This window comes from Delphinus delphis, chromosome 1 (assembly GCF_949987515.2).
Source record: "Delphinus delphis chromosome 1, mDelDel1.2, whole genome shotgun sequence".
Classification (NCBI taxonomy): domain Eukaryota; kingdom Metazoa; phylum Chordata; class Mammalia; order Artiodactyla; family Delphinidae; genus Delphinus; species Delphinus delphis.
The window spans coordinates 88,600,104-88,621,975 of record NC_082683.1 but is presented as its reverse complement, the minus strand read 5'-3'; the positions used below and the strand labels follow the sequence as shown (position 1 = coordinate 88,621,975).

Here is a 21,872-nt window from a genome sequence, read left to right as displayed (position 1 = left end):
GATAAGTGGTTAATATCCAAAATATATAAAGAACTCATATAACTCAATAGCAAAAAAAAAGCTGAACAATCTGATTTAAAAATTGGCAGAGGATTTGAATGGACATTTTTCCAAAGAAAACATACAAATGGCCAACAGATACATGAAAAAATGCTCAAACTCACTAATCATCAGGGAGATGCAAATAAAAACCACAATGAGATCGTATCTCACACCTGTTAGAATAGCTGTCATCAAAAAGATAATAAACAGTAAGTGTTGAGGATGCGGAGAAAGGAGAATACTTGTGGACTATTGGTGAGAATGTACATTGGTTCAGCCAATGTACTATGGAAAACAATATGGGGGTTCCTCAAAAAATATTAAAAGTAGAACTACCATATGATCCAGCAATCCCACTTCTTAGTGTGTACCCAAAGGAAATGGAAACAGGACATCAAAGAGATATCAGCCTTCCCATGTTCATTGCAACATTATTCATAACAGTCAAGTTATGGAAACAACCTAAGTGTCTATCAATGGATGAAGAAGATATGAGATACACATACACACATATATACAAAAATGATATATATGACATATATATGATATACCATATGTATGGTATATGATTGTCACAAAATATTACTCAGCCATAAGAAAATAGGAAATCATGCCATCTGCAACAATATGGATGGAACTTGGGGGCATTATGCTAAGTGAAATAAGCCAGACAGAGATAGATAAATCTTGCATGGTGTTAATTATATGTGGAATTTAAAGAAAAAAAAGTCAAACTGATAGAAACAGAGAGTAGAAAAGTAGTTGAAAGGGTCTGGGGGTGGTGAGGGAAATAGGGAGAGGTTGGTTAAAAGGTATAAACTTTCAGCTATAAGATGAATGAGGTTTGAAGATCTAATGTAAAACACATGACTATAATTGATAACACTGTATTGTATAACTGAAATTTGCTAAAAGAACAACTTAAATTTTCTCATCAAAAAAAAATATGTTAGGTAATGTATGTTCTAATTAACCAGATGTGGGGAATTCTTTCACAGTGAGAAGCAGCTGCATAGCACAGGGAGATCAGCTTGGTGCTTTGTGACAACCTGGAGAGGTGAGATAGGGAAGGTGGGAGGGAGGCATAAGAGGGAGGGAATATATGTATACATATAGCTGATTCACTTTGTTATACAGCAGAACCTAACACAACATTGTAAAGCAATTATACTCCAATAAAGATGTAAAAACAAAACAAAACAAAAAGCTAAAAAGGAAGTTTTTATAAATAAATGTATAATCTTAATACTTTTAGTCTCCACACATGTTTATTTATTAGTCAATTTGCATAAAAGAATAAAACTAAATCAGGATCCACAGAAACAAAGCTATTTCACTATAAGGAAACTTCACTTATTTAAGCTCTCCTCTGTCTTAGGAAGATTCCCACAAAAGTGACATTACATTGAATCTAACCAGGAAAAGGAAGAATCTGAAATGGCACTTTAACACTGTCAAAGCTTTGAACAACATATGCCATCTTAGACATACACATCTTGTTATTGGCTAGGATCCAACCACATAAGTACTTTTATTAAAAGGATCATTTTGAAATATGCTTACTCTTATTTTATTTTTCATTTTATTTTTATTTTTTTTGCAGTACATGGGCCTCTCACTGTTGTGGCCTCTCCCATTGCAGAGCACAGGCTCCAGATGCACAGGCTCCATGGCCATGGCTCACGGGCCTAGCCGCTCCGCGGCATGTGGGATCTTCCCGGACCGGGGCACGAACCCATGTCCCCTGCATCGGCAGGCGGACTCTCAACCACTGCGCCACCAGGGAAGCCCATACTCTTTATTTATTTATTTATTTATTTATTTATTTATTTTTGGCTGCATTGGGTCTTCGTTGCTGCACGAGGGCTTTCTCTGGTTGCGCGAGTGGGGGCTACTCTTCGTTGCGGTGCACGGGCTTCTCACTGCAGTGGCTTCTCTTGTTGCAGAGCACAGGCTCTAGGCTCGCGGGCTTCAGTAGCTGCAGCACGCAGGCTCAGTAGTTGTAGCTTGTGGGCTCTAGAGCGCAGACTCAGTAGTTGTGGCGCACAGGCTTAGTTGCTCCGCAGGATGTGGGATCTTCCTGGACCAGAACTCGAACCCATGTCCCCTGCATTGGCAGGCAGATTCTTAACCACTGCACCACCAGGGAAGTCCCTGCTTACTCTTAATATAGTAGGAAACTATAGGTTCCAACCCTGATGTGCCTAAAAAGATATCTCTGTTAAGACAACTATAAAACAATTTGGATTCAAACATGTTTATGTTGGTTACATTCAATTTTAATTACAGGCAATTCTTTTAGGATTTGCTTTGAAAAAAAGAAAGGATCTTGTTGAGAAATATATAACTGACATCTACAAGGTGAAAATAGACAAAACAATGTAAAAACAGTGCATACTATTTTAAAGACTGTATGATTAATAACAGTTATTTGTTTCTCAAGCTGTTACTGGAACTGCAAAATAGAGTCTGTCGTCTTATCTCAGAAACAGTTGTCCTGTCTCCTTTCCAGCTAACCTATCACCACTATACTTGATAACCTTCCCTTCTGTCACCCCCACTTATGCCTAAAAACTATTCTTACGTTTTATAGCTACATCTGTTTCTGTGTCTATATCTCTATTTCTGACTTTATCTTGATATAATTTATCACCATGTCTCTCTTCCTCAATGTAGTTCTTGCCTCAAACTACAATCCTATTTTTCTTTTAGTAAGAAATCTCCAGGGGAAAAAAGTCATTTCCACGTTAATCACTCACTAATTTATTTCTGAGTGCTTGCAGTATAGCCTCCTACTTTACCACTTCTCTGAAGTAACTAGAGTTCTTTGGACTGGGATGAATGGTATTCCCCCAGATTTCATGCTCACCCAGAACCTGTGAATGTGACCTTACTTGGAAATAGGGTCTTTGCAGATGTAATCAAGTTAAGATTAGAACATACTAGATTAGAGTAGGTCTTAAATCCAGTGACTAATGTTCTAATAAAAAGAGGGGAATTTCAACATAGACACACAGATGCTTAGAGGGAAAATGGCCATGTGAAAAAGGAGCTCATTCATTCAACACAAATGTTCTCCCTTCTGATTGCAGTATATTAGTAGAAACAATAATTGAAATGTTCCAAAAAACGTTTTCCCCTTCCTTTCAGTAGGGGCCTCCCCACTACCAAATTATTTGGGTCTTCCCCAAGGCTAAACCCACTCCCTGAGGGGCCACCTGACAACAGGTGCAGTCACAGCTGTTTAGATGCCAGGCATTATGGAAATTAACTTCATGTCACAGATGACAAATTAGACATTACATTGGAAATTCTGGTAATACTCCTAGGAGATATAAGGGATCAAATCCCTAGAAAAATTTTAATATTTTTTTTTGGTAGAAAGAAATGTGAATGAATTCATTATTAAGTATTACTTAAAAAATAATTGGTGGGCTTCCCTGGTGGCGCAGTGTTTGAGAGTCTGCCTGCCAATGCAGGGGACACGGGTTCGTGCCCCGGTCTGGGAAGATCCCACATGCCGTGGAGCGGCTGGGCCCATGAGCCATGGCCGCTGAGCCTGTGCGTCCAGAGCCTGTGCTCCGCAACGGGAGAGGCCACAGCAGTGAGATGCCCGCGTACTGCAAAAAAAAAAAAAATTGGTAATCTATGAACTTTTCTGGTACCAGAAAAGATTCAATCTGTTACATGTTCAGTTTTGTTCAATGGTCATATTTAAAGTTTGACTGAATAAGATAAGCACACTTAATAAAGAGGGCATTTATAAGAAATGGGCACATAGAATTATTTCATTATGATAGTTAAATATAATTTAAGTGGGTTTGTATCAAGGTAACTCTTAGTTTGTCTCTGTGAAGTCCAGGAGAAGTATCACTTGGAATGAAAATACCATCTAAAATATTGGAATTTCGCTTTTGTTAGAAATTTGTTTAGCATATAATCTTCATATTTATTTGAGAAAATAATAATCTTAATTGTGTTTCTTAACTAATAATATAGATACAAATTATTTGGGCCTCTCTGAGACTAAAACTACTCTCAGAAGGGCTTCTTTTGGCATTTAGGAGAAAGGCCATTGGACCTATAAGTTAAAGCCAAAATTTTACAAAATATTTATTTTTTAACACTGATATTGCAATAGAGGACCTACACTTAATTTATAAGCTAATTATGATATATATATGGCTTTATTGCTGATGAAGATTTTATTTAATTCAATAAATATTTCTGCAGGCCCAATATATGCAAATACTTTCATAAATGAGCTGCCCCTAATTTCTATTTCCCATTTAAAAGTAAAAGATACAAGGTTACATGAAATAAAATTACTTTAAAAAAGGAAGAGAAATATTTTTTAAAGGTAACAGTAAGAACAAACACTATCCAGGAGCACAACCCAGGGCAGGGCAAGTGCCCCTGTGATAAAGAGCACAGGTGACCTTATCAAGTGGAAAGGTGGAGGGATAATGCAGGAAGAGCTTCTCAATCATAGCCGAAGGTTCTGATGTTTTCACCATCAGAGAAACTAAGACTTGGTCTTTGAAGGAGGTGTTTTTCCTGCAGGCCGGCGCACTGGTAGGCAGCATCAACTGTTCTTCTTCCAACCATTGTTGTCATGGGCGGCAGCAGCAGACCCCCTGGCTCTGAAAGGTCACTCTTTTTTTTTGACTGCACCTCGTAGCTTGTGGGATCTTAGTTCCCCGACCAGGGGTCAAACCCGGGTCCATGGCTGTGAAAGCCCCGAGGTCTAACCACTGGACCACCAGGGAATTCCCTGAAAGGTCACATTTTTGAATTTTATTTTATTTATTTTTTATACAGCATGTTCTTATTAGTTATCCATTTTATACATACTAGTGTATATATGTCAATCCCAATCCCCCAAAACATCCCACCACCACCACTTTCCCCCCTTGGTGTCCATACATTTGTTCTCTACATCTGTGTCTCTATTTCTGCCCTGCAAACCGGTTCATCTGTACCATTTTTCTAGGTTCCACATATATGGTTAATATATGACATTTATTTTTCTCTGAAAGGTCACTCTTAACCTCAGACTCTTGGTTTATTATCAGTTCCTCTATGTTAAACAGATGGGTTTAGATGAAAGCTTTGAGTATAACTTTTTTTTCTTTACCAAGCAGAATTGATCACTGTTGAATCTTTTCCATCTGTAGTGAGTCAAAAATTACTGCATGTGTATGATGTGCAAAATACCATGCTAAATACAGTGGAAAGAGGGAAGAGTGGTAAGCAGAGTGAAAAAATAGAATATAATCCCTCTCCTTAAGAAGATTATTAATTTGTTTTGCTCTTTTTGCTTGAATTCAGCCAGGCCTAAAATGTGCTTGGCATTGGAGATAAAGAGAAAAGTAAGATATTAAATCAAGTTCTCTGGCTTTCAAGGATTCACACCTAACTCAACATCTGTTTATTGATCTGATTGGAATAGAATCTAAGCATATTAACGTTGAAGGACCCATAGATAGGCAGGATAACATAGTGGTTAAAATCTTTGGACCCAATGGAGTCAGGGTTCAATCCCAGACCTAAACACTCTTTACTCTAGTTTGCTCATTTATAAGATAGGCAATATCACATATATCACAAAAGGCTGTTGTGCCAATTAAATGAGAAAACCTATTTCAAAACATTTCAAAGTATGGTTCCTATCATATGACAGAAGATTTTTAAAAGTTAGTGATTACTATTCCTAAATAATAATAATAATAAAGCATCTAGTCTAAATCTCTCACTTATTAGATGAAAATGCTGAAACTCCAAAAGAATGTCTAAGGCAAGTGAGCAGACAAGTTATGTCTAAAGGTAAAGCTAGTGATCAGACAAGTTAGGACTAAAATCTGGAATGATTTAACAGAGGGGACCAACCGGTCTTCATTCTGAGAACTAAGCATTTCCAGAAAGCCTGCTAAGGCTTATTTTATAATGGCCTAAGCATTCAAAAATTTTAATCAGACAATACTACTTTTACTAAAGTAACAATATGCCACAATTTTCTTTACTGCCTTTTCAAGACATGCACAAATATCAATTGCTTGCTTCAGTGCCAACAACTAACATAATCCTTTCCTATATTTTCACTAGAATATAGTTTTTTTTAAAGCTAAACTTAAAGGGAAATACAGCTTTTTCAGTATACTTACAGTTGCCTTTGAGTTTACTTTCTCTTTTGCTCTTTTTTTCTCCTCTGCTATTCTTCACTACAATACAGGGACGCAGTCTTTTGCCCTGCTTTTGAAGAAGGTACTGCACTAACTTATGTTCACTCTTCTCCTTCGCTCTTCTCTATTTTTGGTATTGGTAGAACTGTAACTGAACTATACTGATCGATGGGCCAGTCCGTGACTTTCATAGTACCCAAAGGACACAGATGAGCTAGAGAGATTACTTGGGGGCCTGGGTCAAGCAGTGGAAGAGACATCTGAAGGGGCAGCCAAGAAGTCAAGATGCTTAGGCCTCACTGGAGTGATCAGTCTACTGGACTCTATTGTATTACAGCCTGTAAATCTTAACTATGCTGCTTTTCCATCCCTTCTTTGCTGAAATCTGAAACAGTGGGTACTGTGGAAAGAGCTTAAGTTTTGGAGTCAGTTGAACTAAGTTCAAATCTGGGTTCTACCATTTAGTAGCTTTGTGTCTTTAATTAAGCTACTTAGCCTTCCTAAACCTTAATATACTTGTCCATAAAATGGACCTTATACTTCTTTACCAGGATTATGGTAAAGGAAACTGAACTAATGAACGTAAAACACCTAACTTGTAGCAAGCTCTTAGCAAGGCTCCTCCTGTGATCCTGATTTTGACTTGACAGTCTGATGCTGATCTCCTGTATTCTTTGTTTTTTGTAACTCATTTAAAGATAGGCTTTTAATTTATGATGAAGGTATAGACAAGTGGCTTTCTATTTAGAAAAGAAATGATTTTAGATCCTATCACACAATATAAAATAAAATGTCATTTTGAAAAATACTGTAGTATGTACAATGGTTTACAGAGGTACTAGTAACTAGTGTTAAGCAAGCACTTTGCTTTGGGTTAGCTTCAGGAATGTTTTCACTGCAAGTTATGTGTGTGCTGATTTTTTTTGTTTCTAGTAAAGTTACTTACAGTGAAATAAGTGTAAAATTAGACAGGTTGTGACAAATGTATAAATTCATGTAACCAACAACCAGTTAAGATATCACCCCAGAAAGTTCTATAGAGCAACTTTCCAGGCAAGTGCCACTCCCCATAGACACCATAGATTAGTTTTGCTCAGTTTTTAGTTTCACATAAATGAGAGCAAGCAATATGTAGCCATTTGTGTCTGGCTTCTTTTGATCAATATGTTTCTGATATTCACTCATCTTGCTATGTGAATCAGTAGTTCATTTTTTTTGAATTTTTGAATTATATTTTTTAAATTTTGTATACAGCAGGTTCTTATTAGTCGTCCATTTTATACACATCAGTGTATACATGTCAATCTCAATCTCCCAATTCATCACACCACCACCACCACCCGCCGCTGCTTTCCCCACCCTGGTGTCCATATGTTTGTTCTCTACATCTGTGTCTCAATTTCTGCCTGCAAACCGGTTCATCTGTACCATTTTTCTAGGTTCCATATATATGCGTTAATATGCGATATTTGTTTTTCTCTTTCTGACTTACTTCACTCTGTATGACAGTCTCTAGATTCATCCACGTCTCTACAAATGACCCACTTTCGTTCCTTTTTATGGCTGAGTAATATTCCATTATATACATGTACTACATCTTCTTTATCCATTTCTCTGTCGACGGGCATTTAAGTTGCTTCCATGGCCTGGCTATTGTAAATAGTGCTGCAATGAACATTGGGGTGCATGTTTCTTTTTGAATTATGGTTTTCTCTGGGTATATGCCCAGTAGTGGGATTGCTGGGTCACATGGTAATTCTAACTTTAGTTTTTTAAGGAACTTCCATGCAGTTCTCCATAGTGGCTGTATCAATTTACATTCCCAACAACAGTGCAAGAGGGTTCCCTTTTTTCCACACCCTCTCCAGCATTTATTGTTTGTAGATTTTGTGATGATAACTATTCTGACCGTTGTGAGGTGATACCTCATTGTAGTTTTGACTTCCATTTCTCTAATAATTAGTGATGTTGAGCAGTTTTTCATGTGCTTCTTGGCCATCTGTATGTCTTCTTTGGAGAAATGTCTATTGAGGTCTTCTGCCCATTTTTTGATTGGGCTGTTTGCTTTTTTAATATTGAGCTGCATGAGCTGTTTATATAATTGGAGATTAATCCTTTGTCTGTTGATATGTTTGCAAATATTTTTTCCCATTCTGAGGGTTGTCTTTTCTTGTTGTTTCTAGTTTCCTTTGCTTTGCAGAAGCTTTTAAGTTTCATTAGGTCCCATTTGTTTATTTTTGTTTTTATTTCTATTACTCTAGGATGTGGATCAAAAAAGATCTTTCTGTGACTTATGTCATAGAGTGTTCTTCCAATGTTTTTCTCTAAGAGTTTTATAGTGTCCGGTCTTACATTTAGGTCTCTAATCCACTTTGAGTTTATTTTTGTGTATGGTGTTAGGGAGTGTTCTAATTTCATTCTTTTACATGTAGATGTCCAGTTTTCCAACACCACTTATTGAAGAGATTGTCTTTTCTCTGTTGTATATCCTTGCCTCCTGTTTCATAGATTAGTTGACCATATGTGTGTGTGTTTATCTCTGGGCTTTCTATCCTGTTCCATTGATCTATATTTCTGTTTTTGTGCCAGTACCATATTGTCTTGATTACTGTAGCTTTGTAGTATAGTCTGAAATCAGGGAGTCTGCTTCCTCCAGCTCTGTTTTTTTCCCTCAAGACTACTTTGGCTATTCGGGGTCTTTTGTATCTCCATTCAAATTTTAAGATTTTTTGTTCTAGTTCTGTAAAAAATGCCATTGGTAATTTGATAGGGATTGCATTGACTCTGTATATTGCTTTGGGTAGTTTAGTCATTTTCACAATATTGATTCTTCCAATCCAAGAACATGGTATATCTCTCCATCTGTTGGTATCATCTTTAATTTCTTTCAACAGTGTATTATACTTTTCTGCATACAGGTCTTTTGTCTCCCTAGGTAGGTTTATTCCTAGGTATTTTATTCTTTTTCTTGCAGTGGTAAATGGGAGTGTTTCCTTAATTTCTCTTTCAGATTTTTCATCATTAGTGTATAAGAATGCAAGAGATTTCTGTGCATTAATTTTGTATCCTGCAACTTTAGCAAATTCATTGATTAGCTCTAGTAGTTTTCTGGTGGCATCTTTAGGATTGTCTATGTATAGTATCATGTCATCTGCAAACAGTGATAGTTTTACCTCTTCTTTTCCAATCTATATTCCTTTTATTTCTTTTTTCTTCCCTGATTGCCGTGGCTAGGACTTCCAAAACTATGTTGAATAATAGTGGCTTGAGTGGATATCCTTGTCTTGTTCTGATTGTAGAGGAAATGCTTTCAGTTTTTCACCATTGAGAATGATGTTTGCTGTGGGTTTGTCATATATGGCCTTTATTATGTTGAGGTAGGTTCCTTTTATGCCCAGTTTCTGGAGAGTTTTTATCATAAGTGGTGTTGAATTTTGTCAAAAGCTTTTTCTGCGTCTATTGAGATGATCATATGTTTTTTATTCTTCAGTTTGTTACTATGGTGTATCACAATGATTGAGTTGCATATATTGAAGAATCCTTGAATCCCTGGGATAAATCCTACTTGATCATGGTGTATGATCCTTTTAATGTGTTGTTGGATTCTGTTTGCTAGTATTTTGTTAAGGATTTTTGCATCTATATTCATCAGTGATATTGGTCTGTAATTTTCTTTTTTTGTAGTATCTTTTTCTGGTTTTGGTATCAAGGTGATGGTGGCCTCATAGAATGAGTTTGGGAGTTTTCCTTCCTCCACAAGTTTTTGGAAGAGTTTGAGAAGGATGGGTGTTAGCTCTTCTGTAAATGTTTGATAGAATTCACCTGTGAAGCCATCTGGTCCTGGACTTTTGTTTGTTGGGAGATTTTTAATCACAGTTTCCATTTCATTACTTGCGATTGGTCTGTTCATATTTTCTATTTCTTCTTGGTTCAGTCTTGGAAGGTTATACCTTTCTAAGAATTTGTCCATTTCTTCCAGATTGTCCATTTTATTGGCATAGAGTTGCTTGTAGTAGTCTGTTAAGGTGCTTTGTATTTCTGTGGTATCTGTTGTAACTTCTCCTTTTTCATTCCTCATTTTATTGATTTGAGTCCTCCCCCTCTTTTTCTTGATGAGTCTGGCTAATGGTTTATCAATTTTGTTTATCTTCTCAAAGAACCAGCTTTTAGTTTTATTGATCTTTGCTATTGTTTTCTTTGTTTCTATTTCATTTATTTCTGCTCTGATCTTTATGATGTCTTTCCTTCTACTAACTTTGGGTTTTGTTTCTTCTTCTTTCTCTAGTTCCTTTAGGTGTAAGGTTAGAGTGTTTATTTGAGATTTTTCTTGTTTCTTGAGGTGGGCTTGTATAGCTATAAACTTCCCTCGTAGAACTGCTTTTGCTGCATCCCATAGGTTTTGGATCATTGTGTTTTCATTTTCATTTGTCTCTAGGTATTTTTTGATTTCCTCTTTGATTTCTTCAGTGATCTCTTGGTTATTTAGTAATGTATTGTTTAGCCTACATGTGTTTGTGATGGGTTTTTTTCCCCTCTAATTGATATGTAATCTCATAGTGTTGTGGTCAGAAAAGATGCTTGATATGATTTCAATTTTCTTAAATTTACTGAGGCTTGATTTGTGACCCGAGGTGTGATCTATCCTGGAGAATGTTCTGTGAGCACTTGAGAAGGAAGTGTAATCTGCTGTTTTTGGATGGAATGTCCTATATATATCAATTAAATCTATCTGGTCTATTGTGTCAATTAAAGCTTCTATTTCCTTATTTATTTTATGTTTGGATGATCTGTCCATTGGTGTAAGTGAGGTTTTAATGTCCCCCACTATTATTGTGTTACTGTTGATTTCCTCTTTTAAAGCTGTTAGCAGTTGCCTTATGTATTGAGATGCTCCTATGTTGGGTGCATATATATTTATAATTGTTATATCTTCTTCTTGGATTGATCCCTTGATCATTATGTAGGTCCTTCATTGTGTCTTGTAACATTCTTTATTTCAAAGTCTATTTTATCTGATATGAGTATTACTACTCCAGCTTTCTTTTGATTTCCATTCGCATGGAATATCTTTTTTCATCCCCTCACTTTCAGTCTGAATGTTTCCCTAGGTCTGAAGTGGGTCTCTTGCAGACAGCATATATATAGGTCTTGTTTCTGTATCCATTCAGCAAGCCTGTGTCTTTTGGTTGGAGCATTTAATCCATTCACGTTTAAGGTAATTATAGATATGTATGTTCCTATTACCGTTTTCTTAATTGTTTTGGGTTTGTTTTTGTAGGTCCTTTTCTTCTCTTGTTTTTCCCACTTAGTGGGTTCCTTTAGCATTTGTTGTAGAGCTAGTTTGGTCATGCTGAATTCTCTTAGCTTTTGCTTGTCTGTAAAGGTTTTAATTTCTCCATCGAATCTGAATGAGATCCTTGCTGGGTAGAGTAATCTTGATTGTAGGTTCTTCCCTTTCATCACTTTAAGTCTATCATGCCACTCCCTTCTGGCTTGTAGAGTTTCTGTTGAGAAATCAGCTGTTAACCTTATGGGAGTTCCCTTTCATGTTGTCATTTTTCCCTTGCTGCTTTCAATAATTTTTCTTTTTGTTTAATTTTTGCCAATTTGATTACTATGTGTCTCAGCGTGTTTCTCCTTGGGTTTATCCTGTATGGGACTCTCTGCCCTTCCTGGACTTGGGTGGCTATTTCCTTTCCCATGTTAGGGAAGTTTTCGACTATAATCTCTTCAAATATTTTCTCGGGTCTTTTCTCTCTGTCTTCTCCTTCTGGGACCCCTATTATGCAAATGTTGTTGCATTTAATGTTGTCCCAGAGGTCTCTTAGGCTGTCTTCATTTCTTTTCATTCTTCTTTCTTTATTCTGTTCTGCAGCAGTGAATTCCACCATTCTGTCTTCCAGGTCACTTATCCGTTCTTCTGCCTCAGTTATTCTGCTATTGATTCTTTCTAGTGTAGTTCTCATTTCAGTTATTGTGTTGTTCATCTCTGTTTGTTCTTTAATTCTTCTAGATCTTTGTTAAACATTTCTTGCATCTTCTCGATCTTTGCCTCCATTCTTTTTCCAAGGTGCTGGATCACCTTCACTATCATTATTCTGAATTCTTTTTCTGGAAGGTTGCCTATGTCCACTTCATTTAGTTGTTATTCTGGGATTTTATCGTGTTCCTTCATCTGGCACATAGTCCTCTGCCTTTTCATCTTATCTGTCTTTCTGTGAATGTGTTTTTCCCCCCACAGGCTGCAGGACTGTAGTTCTTCTTGCTTCTGCTCAGTAGTTCATTTTTAATTGCTTATGGTATTGTATTCCAGTGTATGACTATCTCAATTTTTAAAAGTCCACTTGTCTTTTTATGGACATTTGGGTTGTTTCCAATTTGTAGCTATTATGAATAAAATTGCTACAAAAACTCTTGTACAAGTCTTTTTGTGGGCATATGTAACCATTTCTCTTGGATACATACTGGAAGTCAAGTGGGTTATGTTGTAGAGTAGGTGCTTGTTTAACTGCCAAACAGGTGTCCAAAGTCCTTTTACCATTTTACATGCTACTAGCAATGTATGAGAATTCAGGTGCTCCACATCCTTGCCAACATTTGGTAGTGTTAGTTTTTAATGTTTTAGCCATTCTAATGGGTGTAAAGTTATATCTCATTGTTAATATTAATTTGCGTTTCTCTAATAACTAATTATTCTGAGTACTTTTTCCTGTGCTTACTAGCCATCAATAAATCTTCTCTGGTGAAGTATTATTCAAGTCATTTTTAAAAATTGGATTGTCTTGTTTTTGAACGGTAGCATGAAATAATAAAATACATGTTATATACATATAATGTATATTTTGATCTCTGCCCCTAGTTCCTGACACAGAGCTCTTAAAACCCTTGTAAATAGGGGTACTAGAAGAATCTTTTTTTCTAATATTTAGTCTCTGACCAGAGTTCCTGACAAAGACATACTACGAAGTTGGTAATTTCCTGAGTGATAGGAATATCTTGTTCTAATAAGGACCCTTGGTGGGCTTCTGGATGGGGACTGGTCACCAAAGATCAAGTCATAATCTTGGAACCATCAGCCCCACCCCACTCCCTTCTCTTGAATGTAATCATCAACCATGCCTATGTAATAGAGCCTCCATAAAGATCCAAAGGGAGGAGATTTGGAGAGGGTCTGGAAATGGAGTTAACAATCAGTCACGCCTATGTGTTGAGGCTCCAAAGAAACTCCAGTGGTATGAGCTTCGGAGAGTTTCTGAGTAGGTGAACACAGCTATGTGCCAGGAGGGTGGTACACACCAATTCCACAGGGATAGAAGCTCTTGTGCTTAGGACACTTCCAGACCATCTATGTATCTCTTCATATGGCTGTTCATATTTATCCTTTAACATATCTCTTATTATACAATAAGCTGGTAAACATAAGTGTTTCCCTGAGTCCTGTGAGTTGTTCTAGCAAACGATCAAATCCAAGAAGGGGGTCATGTGAACATTTGATTTGCAGCTAAGCCAGACAGACTTTGTGGATAATGCTGTGATACTGTGCTTTACAATAAGAAATACATAATTGACCTTTGTCCATTGTTCCTGGCACATTGCTTGTAAAACCTTGCAATTCCCTGTATAAGATCTGTAGGGGCATCTTTTGCTATAATATTTGGCCTTTTGTCATCGGTTCCTGAAATAGCTCCAGAGCCATAAAGGTGAAAGAAGTGTCTTGTTATTCACAAGTCCCTTTCAACTTCATCTGAATTTGTGTTAATTAGGTGACTTTTGGAAATCCCCTAAGGATGGGGACTAGTTGTGAGGGGAACTAACCATGATTAGGCAGTTGGAAGTTTCAATCCTACTGCCTGAGCTCTGGAGAGGGCAGAGGGGCTGGACTTTGGATCAATCACCAATGGCCAATGATATAATCAATTGTGCCTGTTTAATGGAGTCTCTCAGAAACTCCGCAAGCCAAGAGCATGGAAGCTCAGTACCCTTCCCGCATACCTTGCCCTATGCCTCTCTTCTTTCTGGCTGTTCCTGGGTTATATCCTTTTGTAATAATCCAGTAATCTAGTAAGTTCTATGAGCTACTCTAGCAAATTAATCAAGCCCAAAGACAAGGTGGTGATACTCTCCAACCTACAGCCACTTGGCCAGCAGCACAGGTAACAACCCGGACTTATGATTGGCATCTGAAGTGGGGGCAGTCTTGTGGGACTGAGCCCTTAACCTGTGGGTTCTGACACTATCTCCAGGTAGATAATGTCAGAACTGAGTTAAATTTGTGGGACACCTGGTAAGTATCTGCTGAGAAATGGAGAATTGTTTGGTGTTGGAAAAAACACACCAAACAGTAACCTGGAGACCTACTACTTGTCATTGGCATCTGAAGTGGGGGGCAGTCTCATGAGACTGAGCCCTTAACCTGTGGAGTCTGTGCTAACTCTGGTTAGTTTCAGAATTGAATTGAATTGTACAACACTGAGCTGGTGTTGGAGAATTTGTTGCTGTGGGAAAACTCCACACGTCTAGTGACAGAAGTAGTGTGGTTGTATTGTAAGAGCAAAGTAGAAACAGGGAGTTTCACCTCTTTGCAGGATTTATTTATCCAGATGTATGTATTTTGAATGTCTTCTCTCAATCTGTGACTTCACTTTTCATTTTCTTAATGATGTCTTTGGATGAGCAGAAGATTTTAATTTTGAAGTTTACATTTATTAATTGCTTTTAGGTTAGGGTTAGTGCTTTGGGGGACTTTTATAAGAAATTATTTTCCTGATTTGTTCTTTAGTTTAAAAAATTAACAGTTAATAAATGAGAATATATTTCAATTTTAAAGATATTAAAATTCAGTAAGATATTATTTCTCATAGTTTGCACAGTTTCATTAAGTTTCAAATGTAAACCAAAGTGGTCACAAAAAATGGCAGAGCTGAAGTAATTTAAGTTCTATTTCTTTGACTTCAAATCACTATTTCTTTTAATTCTGTTATTTAAAGGACTATGTAGTATCACATGGGTTATGAGTTGCACCTGAAGAAAGCTCGAATGATTTCTAATCATAAATCCTAAACCAAGGGTTGACAAGCTTTTTCTGTAAAACTCCGGATAGTAAATACTTTAGGCTTTGCAGGCCATGCATAGTCTCTACTGCAATTGCTTAACTCAGCTGTCCCAGTGCAAAAGCAGCCACAGACAATATGTACATGAATGAGCATGGCTGTGTTCCAATAAAACTTTATAGACACTGAAATTTGAATTTCATGTATAATTTTCACATCATGAAATATGGTTCTCCTTTTGATTTTTTTCAACCATTTAAAAATATAAAAATCATTCTTTGCTCACAGGCTATACAAAAACAGGCAGCAGGCAGATTTGTCTTGAGATATACAGTTTGCTGATCCCTAACCAAGGGAATTAATATTCCTTGCTGTTCCCTTTTGTGGGACAGGTTTACATCTAGGCTCACCCTTACACTGAAGGTATAGCCCTTTGAGGACAGCTCTGTTTACAGCAGAGGTTTCTTATTGCTTTACTTTGGTAGGCTGCAGAGTTTGTCTCCTGCACTCAATAGTCCGAGTTGTGCAGATGAAGCTCAGGGTCAAAATGCTTTTGCATAAATCCCTGGGACAAAAGGTAGCTTGAGCACTACTTTAGCTCTCTGGGCTTCTGTATTCATTTTGCTTTTGTCCTGTGAATTTTTAAAATTTGTCAACTCAGTTATACATTTACCAATCATTTATTGCTGTTATCAGTAGGAGGGCTAGTCAGAATATTTTGCCATTCTGCAGAAACAGAGATCCTCTTCCTAGGGGTTATACTTCACTCCAGGCTAACAGCTCTTAAGAAAGAGTGTCAATACTGGTAAAATAGATTTAATGTTGTTTGGTTACTTAAGGTATCTCTAATGTAGGCAGAAACCTTAATCAAGATTTAATTCCTGTTTATAAACAAAATTTTGATGTATTATATATGGTAAAAATATTAAATTCAATCAGTAAGAAATACCAAATGGAGGAAATAAATCTTTTTCAGGGAAGATTTCTTTGTCTATTCTATCTAGTTTGTTTGATGCAGAACCTAACAAGATTTCACAGACCATCAGCTTTATAAGAAGGATCATTCAAGTTTTATTCTCTTTATACACTCTTAACGTACACATTAGCACAATTTCTGAAACATATTCTCTAAACAAGGTGTAATCTAATTACACCTTGTATAATCTAATTCAGAAGTAGCTCCTAATTCTGATAAATTTTTCTTGTATGGACAGCTTCTAACAGACTTTGCCAAATAGAAATTTATGCTATCACTTCAGTTTTTAAGTGACATTAAGACTTTTAACCTGTACATGAATGCCAAATTCCTTGCCCCACCCCCTTTTAAAGAACATTTAAGTTTACTCTCTTAGCAAATTTTAATTATACAATACAGTGTTATCAACTATAGTCGCCATGTTATATATTAGATCCTCAGATGTTATTATCTTATAGCTGAAAGTTTGTAACCTTTTACAACCTCTCCCTATTTCCTGCCATCCCCAGACCCTGGAAACCACTTTTCTACTCTGTTTCTATGAGTATAACTTTTTAAAAGATTATACATAAATGATACCATGTAGTATCTGTCTGTCTCCATCTGACTTATTTCATGTAGCCTAATGCCCTCAAGGTCCATCACTGTTGTCACAAATGGCAGGATTTCCTTCTTTCTCATGCCTCAATAATATTCCATTGTGTGGAATATATTCATATACACGCACACACATACACTGCATCTTCTTTATCCATTCATCTGTTGATGGACACTTAGGTTGTTTCCATATCTTGGCTATTATGAATAATGTTACAATAAACACAGGAGTGCAAATATCTGTTCAGTATTCTGTTTTCATTTCCTTCAGACCATGGTCCTTTCCTGGTATGATTAAAAGGACAGATGAATACAAATTCTAGATTATCAATATAATTTAGGTTTTGCACAAGCTTCATTTCTGGTGGCCAGACTTGTTTTAATTTTAGATGGTCTAAGACTATTGGCTAGAGAATGTGGCTGGCCTTTGTCCCCAGTTTCTGTGAGGTAGCCTCTAAATCCTTGGAATTTTTGATTGGAGTGGCTTTCTTATTCACGGTGGCTTCTAGAGTTTATACTAATGAGATGACTCAGGATGGGAGAGAGACATGCTAGAAAGAGCAATCATGTGATTAGAAAACTGGGACCTTGAGCCATATAATATCAGCACAACCTCTGGGAAGGGGTGGGGGGGATGGAGACTGAGTTCAACCTTATAGCCAACGATTTAGTCAATCATGCTCACGTAATGAAACCCCAGTAAAAACTCTGGACACTGAAGCTCAGATGCACTTCCCTGGTTAGTGATACACTAAGCATTGTCACACATCAGTGTAAGGTGGGTAGCTAACTCCATGGGGAAAGGACACGGAAACTTCACACTTTGGGCCCTCCCAGACATCACCTTATGAGTCTCTTCTTTTGGCTAGTTCTGGTTTGAATCTTCTTTGCTATAATAAAACTATAATTTACATTTAGTGCCTTCCTGAATTCTGTGAATTGTTCTAGTGAATAATCAAACCTGAGCGGGTCATGTGAACCTCCCAAATTTGTAATCAGCTGGTCAGAAGTGAGGGTAGCTGTGGGAGTTCACAAGCTTGCAGCTGGTGAGTGAAATGAGGGCAGTCTTGTGGAAGATTGTGCCCTTAACCTATGAAATTTGGCCTAACTATGGGTAGAGTCAGAATTGCATTGCAAAGGCTCTACCATATTTATTGCCACTTGTATTCCTGAGCTACTTTCCCTTATCTCTAAGTTCTTTGGTTCAGAGAGGAACTGTGACCATTTTTAAAGAGTAAACTTGTTATGCATTATGTAATTTTTAAAAAAAGAACTGTAATTGTAGATAGCAGTGATTATTTCTGAAGTAAATCAGACATCAGACATTTTTATCCAACAAGCTTTTATTAAGTATATTCCATAGGTACATTCTAGTTAGCAGGATACAAAGATAATACATAATTCCTGCTGCTAGGGAGTGTAGGTCTAGGAAAGACTCAGACAAACCATTACAGTAGAATTAATCAGTGTGATAAAAGAAACATGAATAGGGAACATGGCAATGCCAAATGAGTAGGTGAGAAAGAAAAGCAGAGGCCTGGAAGAAGTGCTGTTAGGATTGAAGTTTGAGAGCTGGGCAGGGAATGGCCAGAAGGAAGGGTAAAAAGGGGAAAGAGGACAGCGTGGAAGGTGGAGAGTGGAGTGACCTCTGGGACCGGACACAAAGTTGAACTGCACATAGCAGAGGTAAGAGTTGCAGCTAGAGAGAAACACTGGGCCCAGAACATAAAATGCCTTATATGTACTACGCTAAGAAGTTTGGAGTTTATCTTAAATGTAATGGGGAAGCACTGAAGGATTTCAAGAAGGGGAATAAAATAATAAAAGATGTGTTTCAGGAAAAAAAAATTGAAGCAGTGTTATAAATAGAATAAATATCAGATGAGATTGGAATCAGTCTTAAGAAGTGATGAGGTAATTCTGGCCAAAAACAGTAGGCTTTGGAATTAGGATAGAAAGATGGAATTAGAATCAAGAGACAGTAAGCAGGTAAACTTGGCTTAGCCTCATTTGATTTTGAGGGGGGAAGCACTTAGGGAGGCATCAGGGTTTGGTCTGGATGGTGCTTCTCTTCATTAAAGGGAATCCAGGAAGAAAAGCATCCATGGTGGGAAGAGTAGGGTTCAGTTCTGTACATACTGAGATACTGTGAAACAAGTAAGTATAGCAGATATATGGCTGAATATATGAGATGGCAGCTCAGGAAGGTTACTGCAAGTGAAAATACAACCACTGTTAAAGGTTATAACTTTAACAATGATTTTGGAACTACAGGAATGAATAAGATCATCAAATTGGAGTCTGTAGAGGAAGGAAAGAATAAGATCAAGATAAGAATCCCAAGAACACCAACATTTGAGGAGTAGATGGAATCAGAATATAGAAATTGAAGAGAAATGGTGTCACAAACCAAGGAAGGATCAACAGAGCTACAGAGATCCAGCAGCAGAAGGTAACACAGGTCATTAAAGACCATGGTTTCATTGTAGAAGGGATGAAAAATCAGATAAAATGGATTAAGAAAATAGCAGGAATGAGGAATTTGAGATGACCTCTGGCTATTTTTTCAAAACATGGTGTGTGAAGGGAAGAAGTATTGGATAATAGCTAGATGGGGCAACAATTAGAGGAAGGTTGTTCTGATTATTTTTAAGATGGGTACACTCTAATATGCTGAAGGGAAAAAGCAAGCAGTGAAATTAGGAAAGAGCATAATGGATGAAGCAAGGGCTCTGTGAATGTGGGAGAAGAGATTAAGAGAAGGGGTAGAGGGATACATGTTCAACAAACAATATGAGGAATACTGTATTGAGTAGGAAAAAAAAAACAATGGTAGGGATGGCACTACAAAGAGAAAACTTAAGTTACAACTCAAACTACTTACAAGGACAGGAAATTCACTAACAATGGCTCCTATTGAGCCTGCTAATCTTTCAAAATGATACAAAATAGGCAACAATTTACATACATTCTCTACAGAGGAATGCTATGCATAATATCAGGCTCAAAGAATAAGAAGTATGTTGTGCCATGTTTCATTTTCTTGAGGAAGCCAGGAATTAACTATTTTTTAATTAATTAATTTTTGGCTGTGTTGGGTTTTGTTGCTGCGCACAGGCTTTCTCTAGCTGCAGTGAGCTGGGGCTACTCTTCATTGCGGTGCGTGGGCTTCTCATTGTGGTGGCTTCTCTTGCTGCAGAGCACGGGCTCTAGGCGCACGGGCTTCAGTAGTTGTGGCTCACAGTCTCTAGAGCACAGGCTCAGTAGTTGTGGTGCATGGTCTTAGTTGCTCCGCAGCATGTGGGATCTTCCCGGACCAGGGCTCGAACCCGTGTCCCCTGTATTGGCAGGTGGATTTTTAACCACTGTGCCACCAGGGAAGCCCAGGAATTAACTATTGAAATAGATACATAAGTGGATATTCTGTTTCTGCTGAGTATGCAGAATGCATGGCCATATTGTTGAGGTGTATTTACAACACTTTAGTAATCACTAGTACTCATTTTTCTATGAAAAGATTCATAAAAATAGCCCACAAAAACTGACTGAACTCATCCTATAACTGAAATTTTTCAGTAGGACTTTGGCAGTTTTCATGCAAACAACAACAACAAAACACTCTGAAATGATGGTGGTACTTAGCTGTTTGGAATCCTCACAAGGTGAGTCACTCATTTCTGCATACCAACCCCTCAGGGCAACTGATTCAAATTTATGTCCTGGAAACAGGCTTCAGACTGGGAACTTATAAAAATGGGACTCACAAGAATCCCATTATGCCTGTATACTGTGTGGAAGATTGCTACTTCCTTACGTCTTCCCGGAATCTAGGTAATAATACTCACTTTCCTGTATGGATTGTATGGTCATCAAGTAACCTTCAAGATGGTATCCAAAAGAAGAAATGTCCAAATTAGGAATATACATCCCCTACCTCTCCCCAAACACTAACAAAGTTGACAAAATGACACCCATATTTTTGTATGTCCGAAACAGATAAATGTAGTTAGTTTTAGCCCACTGCTAAGAAACTGGTATTCTGGGTAACCTGGAAAATCCAGTTAATATGTTTGCAAGGCTGAAGTTCATCTGCAACTAGCTGGGCTCCCTGGACAACACCCACCAATACAGTCTCCCCGAAACTGTGACATAAATAAACTCTGCTTACCTGGAGACCAGTCAAGGATCCAGAAAGAGCTTCCTTGTGTTACCTAGATATTATAAAAAGAACAGAATTAGACCAAGCTATTAGAGCAGTATCCAGTTTAATTAATCCCTTCTTCCCTCTGTTCTCCCACTGTACACTGCCTGTGCCTTTATTATAGCATGTGTATCACTGCCTATTATCATGTTATCACTATGGAACATAGCTATTTATGCTGTTTTTCCCACCTGAATATAATTTCTAGAGAGCATAGATAGTAACTTATGCTTTTCTTTTTCCCTAAGAATACAGGACACATAGCCTTACACACAACAGACACTCAATAAATATTTGCTATATTGAACCAGGCACAATTAAGGTCAATTAGGTATTATAGGGCTTCAAATTAGTTGTGAAAGGAATTAAGCTAAATCTCTGCATGTGATGGACACTCATGAATGTGCAAGAATCTGTCAAAAATGTGATCCTCCAGATATGAGTAAGTCTAGCTCTTGGGGGCTTTTGGGGAGAAAGGCATAAAAGTATTCCAAATAATTTGCCAAAATGAGTAATAATCTCAACTCTCACTATGCCTATTTATTTCTGTGTCCAGCTGGTTACAAGTGGGAAAAAAAATCCCACAGCACATTCTGGTTTTGTTGAATTTCACAAAAAACTGGATTTCATATTTAAAATAATCAAATGTTAGGACAGCCTTAGAAAGATTAAACAAAAGTTTTTTAAGGATACATTTCTCGGTGGTTTTAACCATTACTAAAGTGAATGCAGAGTACTGTTAACTTAGATCTGAATTTATTTTTATTCTCCTGACATCTGACATAAACTTCTAAACATAAGAAACAGGTTCCAATTTGCATCAA

General features: G+C 37.3%; 1 long non-coding RNA gene across 1 annotated transcript in view; it reads right to left on the bottom strand.

Annotated features, from left to right (window-relative positions):
* Positions 1-21,872, bottom strand: part of LOC132434765 (uncharacterized) — a 79,473-nt gene that overhangs the window by 45,838 nt on the left and 11,763 nt on the right. The window contains exon 2 of the long non-coding RNA XR_009521417.1: positions 21,016-21,058. This is a non-coding gene — a long non-coding RNA (uncharacterized lncRNA). The remainder of the gene's footprint in view (positions 1-21,015; positions 21,059-21,872) is intronic.